The sequence below is a fragment of the Brachypodium distachyon genome, chromosome 4, assembly GCF_000005505.3.
Source record: "Brachypodium distachyon strain Bd21 chromosome 4, Brachypodium_distachyon_v3.0, whole genome shotgun sequence".
NCBI classification, from domain to species: Eukaryota; Viridiplantae; Streptophyta; class Magnoliopsida; order Poales; family Poaceae; genus Brachypodium; species Brachypodium distachyon.
The window spans coordinates 3,666,823-3,673,202 of record NC_016134.3 but is presented as its reverse complement, the minus strand read 5'-3'; the positions used below and the strand labels follow the sequence as shown (position 1 = coordinate 3,673,202).

The 6,380-nt window shown below is 47.1% G+C and overlaps 1 long non-coding RNA gene across 1 annotated transcript; it reads left to right on the top strand.

The window, feature by feature from the left end:
- Positions 1-5,526: 5,526 nt before the first annotated feature.
- Positions 5,527-6,072, top strand: LOC112268907. Its single transcript, XR_002960415.1, has 2 exons — positions 5,527-5,664; positions 5,861-6,072. It is a non-coding gene; the product is annotated as an uncharacterized LOC112268907 (long non-coding RNA).
- Positions 6,073-6,380: the final 308 nt, after the last annotated feature.

Here is a 6,380-nt window from a genome sequence, read left to right as displayed (position 1 = left end):
GTGAAGATCTGATCAGAGGCCTAGGGGAGAATCCTACAGCTTCTTCGCACCATGCACGATATAGCTGCCCACGAGTTAACCGGGCCGGCACGGCTCAGGCCCGTGAGGCCCACCTATAAACGGGCCGTGCCGTGCTGTCCTGTTCCAGCCAAACACCAGCCCAGGCATGGCACGGTAGCCCGGTAAGGTCGGTCCGGGCCCGTTAAGCACGGTGGGCCTAAAGAACGGCCCAGCACACTGATGAAGAACGGGCGAAAAAACGGCCCGACAAACAGTCTGTGAGCTATTATAGTGTGAACCGTGATCAATGAACATTAACAATGAGTCAAATCATATCGCGTAAACGTTGAGCTTTATTAATAAGTGCCTCGTTAAAAAACCTTCCACCCCTAAGGAAGGAAAAAGAGTGCAGCGCTCGTCACAAATAGAAATGAGTCCGGTCCAACAAAAAATGAAAATTACAGAATGATAAGAAAATTACAAAATGATAAGAAAATCCAATGACTAATCATCATACGACATATTTGCGAACGAGTTGATCAATTCTGCGTTTTCGACAGTGTGTTGGGCTCTATCTCTTGCAAGTTCACCGTCCGTGACGGTCATCAATGTTCTCACCATATCTGGGGTCAGGCTTGTTCTTCTCTCCTCTAGTATTCTTCCGGCTAGACTGAAAACTGACTCCGATGAGACTGTGGAGATGGGTACCGATAAGATATCCCGCGCAAGCACTGAAAGCACCGGAAAAGTAAGCTTGTGCTCATTCCACCATTGTAATATGTTGAACTCTTCATCCTCCACATGTGGGACAACGTCCATGTTGAGGAACTTGGCTAGCTCTCCACCACCTAAATGCACCAGCGGTGCTGTCGAAGAGGCTCCTGCAGAAGAGGAAGAAGAAGGACCACCCCATATTTTGCCAAAGAGACTACCTTTCTTCTTACCTCCATTTCCTGGCATTGGAGAACGTTGTGGCCGAACTGACGTGCCATATTTTTCATTATACTTGCTATAAACTTCATCAAGCTTATCACGAAAATTAGTGAAGTAAGAAGCATAGTCATACCCCACATTGAGGGTTAACATAGAGAGAACCCTACCAAACCCCTCAAGTTTAGCCCTAGGATCTAATATAAATGCGAAGGCATAAAACAATGGAATTTCTCGTCAATATTTCAGGTATTTAGTTTTCATGGCAACAATACATTGAGATAAAGTTGGATCATTTTCATATGTTTAGATGCGTTGCAATATCTAAAATGTAATGCACAATCAGTGGAGATGTGGGATAATAAACCCCAGACAAAGCAACAGTTGCATCATAAAATATCTCCAAAAACACAAACAGTGCTTCATGAGTGTGCCAAACTTGAGGAGTGAGCAAATATGAACCATCTCTGCTACGATAATTTGCATTAACAAAATCATTGACATAATCTTTATCTGGGAGAATGGCCGGAAGCATCAAATAGGTAGAGTTCCATCTAATATCCATGTCTAAACCAAACTTATGTGCAGTTACTCCTCTAGCAGCACAATAGTTCTTATACATAGTAATGCGTCCATTAGCAGCATTCATCCATGAAATTGCACTACGGATAGCATTTAGTTCATGGCTAACCCTATTTAAATCACATTTAGCAATAAGATTAATTATGTGACAAGCACAACGTTGATGGAGTAAAACAGATTCAGCATAATTGTTGAACACTTGAGTAAGGATATTCATGGCAGAGGTATTCGATGAAGCATCATCTAAAGTTACTACAAATATCTTGTTGGTGAGACCAAAATCTTCCACCACTTTGCATATAGCAGTAGCAATGTTCTCACAGGTATGTGACTCATCAATTAATTCGAATCCTATGATTCTTTTATTTAGTTCCCATTTTTCGTTCACATAATGAGCTACCACACTAATGTAGTCTTGTTTAGCCCTCCCACTCCAGATATCAGATGCTAACGAAACCGAAAAGGTGCAAGTAGTAAAATCATCTTTTATTTTCTTAAGACTGGTGTCACATAATTTTTTCATGTCCCTACTCGTGGTTTGTCTAGAAACAGGAACGAAATTAGGGTTGTGAGCAGTTTTAATATATTGGACAAAACCAGGAGAATCACCAAATCCTAGTGGTAAATCATTGCGAGCAATTAAACGACACAAAGTTTCTCTAGCATTTTCAGGATTATAGGAGAAAGTGTGTACCGTCCCGTCGGGGTTGTATTTGAGCGTGCTCTGTCGCTCCTTGGACTCAGCATTCTTCTTGGCGTGCCACTCGACGTGCCTCACCAAGTGGCCGGTTCCACCATTGCCCTTCATTGAGTACGCCTTGTCGCATCCGGCGTGGTTTCAGTTGGCCCTCCGCACCACGCTCCCGTCCGCCATGGTCACTTCTTCATGGTTGAAGTGATCCCACACCGCCGAGGTCTTCTTGCGAGCCCTTTTGGCACTCGTGGGGGCCGTGCTAGTGGATTGGGTTTCGGTATGTTGGGTGGTATGAGATTGTTGTGTGGAGGGAAGGTTGGCATTGGCAGCGTCGATGCGAGGAAAATGGGCGAACTGTTCTTCGGGGATGTGAACACCGAAATCCCCAAGTGGGAAGTCGTACATGGGAATGGGATCGAGAGGGGAGGGATTGTGAGGATCAGCCATCTTCTTCCTCTAGTATTCTCCAGAGTCCAGATCCAGACTCGCCTCACCTGCCGGCCGCCGGGGAGACGGGGAGTGCTGCGGTCCAGATGCTGGCCACCGGGGAGTGCTGCTTTATAGCCCAAGAAGCTAAACAGGCAATTTCAACAGCCCGTTAAGCTAAACGGGCCGAATGGCCCGAATACGGCCCTTTGTCCATCGGTTTCTCCCGCGTTCCTTCCTTTTGTCCGTCGGGTTTTTCCCGCGCGCGAAGCCTCCCCCGAAAACCGAATTTCCCGCCCGTTGCCCAGCCCCCGCTCCCCTCTGCGCTCTGCCAGGCCGGGCCACCGGGCCGTTTTTTAGCTTAACGGGCCATCGGGCCGACTGCTGGCACTCGGGCGGACGGGCCCCTAGGCGTGCCTGACGGGCCGCATGTTAAACGGGCCGTGCCGTGCCGGCCCGCGGGCTAGAGGATGAGGCCCAGGCACGGCCCAAGGCGGGTTGTGGGCCGGCACGGCCCGTTTAACTCCGTTCCGGGCCCAGCCCGTCACGGGCCAAGCACGCCGGGCTTTTTAAGCCCGGCCGGTTGGCCAGGTATAATGCACGACCCCAGTTCGTTCCCCCGATTTGATGATCGATGCTCGGTGTAGGCCAGGCCTTTTGATTGGCAAGAAAATATATAGACTGAATTTCATGGTTAACTTCTACGGAATCCAAAACACATTGGTTACGCAATATAGACTGTTTGATTGCACAAAAATGCACGAGGAGCATTGAGTCGAGTGTTCCACTGGTTACTCATCATCTAGCTAGCTCGATCGGTGCATGGCACGACGTACCCCGGGGGCTAATTAAGGAAAGGAATAATGCTGGCGAGACTGGACTAGACGCACGGGTCCTGGCGAGAAGCAGCTGTGCTGGGTTTTTGGCTTTGCCATCTGAGTTACAGCTAGCAGCTGGACAAGACGGGGCATCTCTAAGATTAGACGAGACGAGGCCTAGCTAGGCGAGAAATGGAGAATCCTACAGTACTCCGGTGCTTGGTGCTGTCCGGCAAGCAAGCGACTAGACGGGGAATCTCCGACGACCGAGACATATCAGAGATTTCAGATGACTCTAGCTTCCCAACGTGTAAAAATGCGAGACCCGGCCGGCAACCATGCGCCTAAGGCGTAGACCCTGCACTCCTCTCATCCTGGCCTTTCAATTTCTCTCTCTGCGATCAGCAATTTTTATATAGCGGTTCAGTTCGAACCATCTAACACATATATAACCCGTTTTTGCTAGCTTGGTTCGCATTCTACCAATTTTGTGTTAGTCTGTGCACCAGCTAGCGTTTTCAATTTTTTGGAACCAATTTTCCTTGTAGCAGGACGAGCCATATTGGCCGGCCGGAGCAACTCTGTACCAGTCTACGGTCTGCCACACCCGACCCGAGTACCTGCAAGACTTGCCGCTTTTACAAAAAGTTAAGTTAATTTATGTACATTTATGCGAAAATGTACCACACGGCAACCAGGAGCCAACCACGCATGCCATACATAACTCGTCTGATTGCACGCAAGCAAGCAGCAGGCATATGTCAGCTCTCGATCTAAAAAATGGAGAGCGACTAGACAGGTCATGGCATACGCCCGGCTGCATGCACGCAGTTTTTTGGGCTATAGCGGCCGGATTAAGCCTCTCCGGCCGAGATTAGATCTCAGGTTCACTGGCTCGTCTAGACACGTGAATCTTGCGCGCTGACACGGCGTGTCTGTATGGTGGACCCTTTTTGACCGCTTTTCACGAGCCAGAGACAGCGTCGCGCAGCAAGGGCTCCTTGGGGAAAACGAGGTTCTCTGCAAAATCTACATTGACCGGTGGACACAAAGATCGTTCGCGAACTTTTATTTTTCGGAACACCTAACGTATTTAAAACCCCTCTTGCTCATGGTTCCTCCGTGGACGGGCAAGTGTATATCTAAGTTTTACCGTTAGTCAAATTTTTTGTTAGGTTTGAGTAATTAATCTATTCTATCTATTATATACTAAAAACAATATAAAAGCAATATGAGAGGTACCGAGAGAAGACTCTACGTTGACCACATCACCTCAATTGTTTATGGCCGTTCGATCTGAGATCTAAGGATGTAGTAACCGTTTTACCTTACACATGTTTGCGTGCCAAACATGGCCAACGAGGACTGATCCAGTCTTTTTTCCGTGCGGTGGGAGCAATGAGCGTACGCGGCCGAGCCCTTTCCCATGTTTTTTCTTCTTTCCTCATCCAGGCCTAATCGAGCCAGCCCGTATTAACAAATACGGAGTATTAGGCGCACAACGGTTGCATGCGGTGAGAAAAATCGGCAGCCCACCATGACGTGCTGCATGCGTGGAGAAAAGCGGTTTCCTTCGTTTTGTAGAAAAATCATCAGTTCCCTGCATGCATGGGGTGATCAACGGAATGCATGCACAACCAGAAGTCAGTTGTAAAACGCTGGCCGGCATCGCTCCGATGCTGGAACGAGATCCTGTGACGTACTAGTCAATACTGCAGAGGGACGTAAGTTAAATCGGTTCGTTCGTGGTCCATCGAACGGCAGCACATCAGATCCCCTGGAAACGCACTGATGGGTTGGCCCAAAGCCCAGTCCAAGGACCAAGAGGGAAAAGGAGAGCGTTGTCTTAGAAAAAGGCGCCAGAGGACAGGGTGTTAGACAAGTACGGCGGGAGAGAAAGAGATTTCCCGCCAGGACCTGGAGGAGCTCACCTGCTGATCTGCTTCGTCATTCCCAGGTAGATCTCAGTTGCCCGATTTTCTCCCTTTCTCGTTCTGTCTCCCACATGATGACAATCACCTGAATTCGAATTTGTGCCAGGACCTGGAGTTCAGGCGCTGCTCTACTTTGGTTTGATCAACTCCCCTATTTCTCATGGAAGTAAATGGTTGAATTTGATCAATGTCTCTATTTGTCCATGGAAGAAGAAACTATGAAAGAAACAGAGGTGGCAGAGGAGATTAACAGATCAAGCAATGATCCTAATTTAAATAGGTACTTTCCTTATCTCAAGTACTTTGTCATGAAATCGGTAATTTAAACAGGAAAAGGCTATATGATTTTTGTATCCTTACGTACTGCTAGTGTTTGCTTATTTCCACAACTTCTTTTTCAATACTATTAGTTCCAACATTTTCTCCACACTTGCACAACTCATAACTCCAACACTTACTCAATTTTTACACTACAGAGTTGTACTGCCAGGTTTGGTACCTCATGTTGGCATGTAATTTACAAATTCAGATGAAGCTTGGGCATTTTGGCTGAGCTATAGTGGGCAGCAAGGCTTTGAGGTCAGAAAAAGGTATACAAACAAAAGAGCATCTGATGGGAAAGTTACATCATGTAAATTTGTTTGTGCAAATGAGGGTCATCGATCACAAGACAAAAGGGACCATTTAACAAAGTTGCCTCGAGCTGAAACTAGAACCGATTGCCAAGTGCACATGAGTATTAATATGGACCGGAAAAAGGAAAATCTCAAAGTGACTAAGCTGATTTTGGAACACAATCACACACTGCACCTGCCAGAAACTTTACATTTAATGGTGTCACGGAGAAAAATTTCAGAGTTACAAGCTTTTGAAATTGAATGGCAAATGATGCAGGTATTGGGCCAAAAGCCTCACATGAGTTTGCAAGTCGCCAAGTTGGTGGAGAACTCAATCTTAGCTATACCATCCGTGATCACAGGAATTATTTGCGGACCA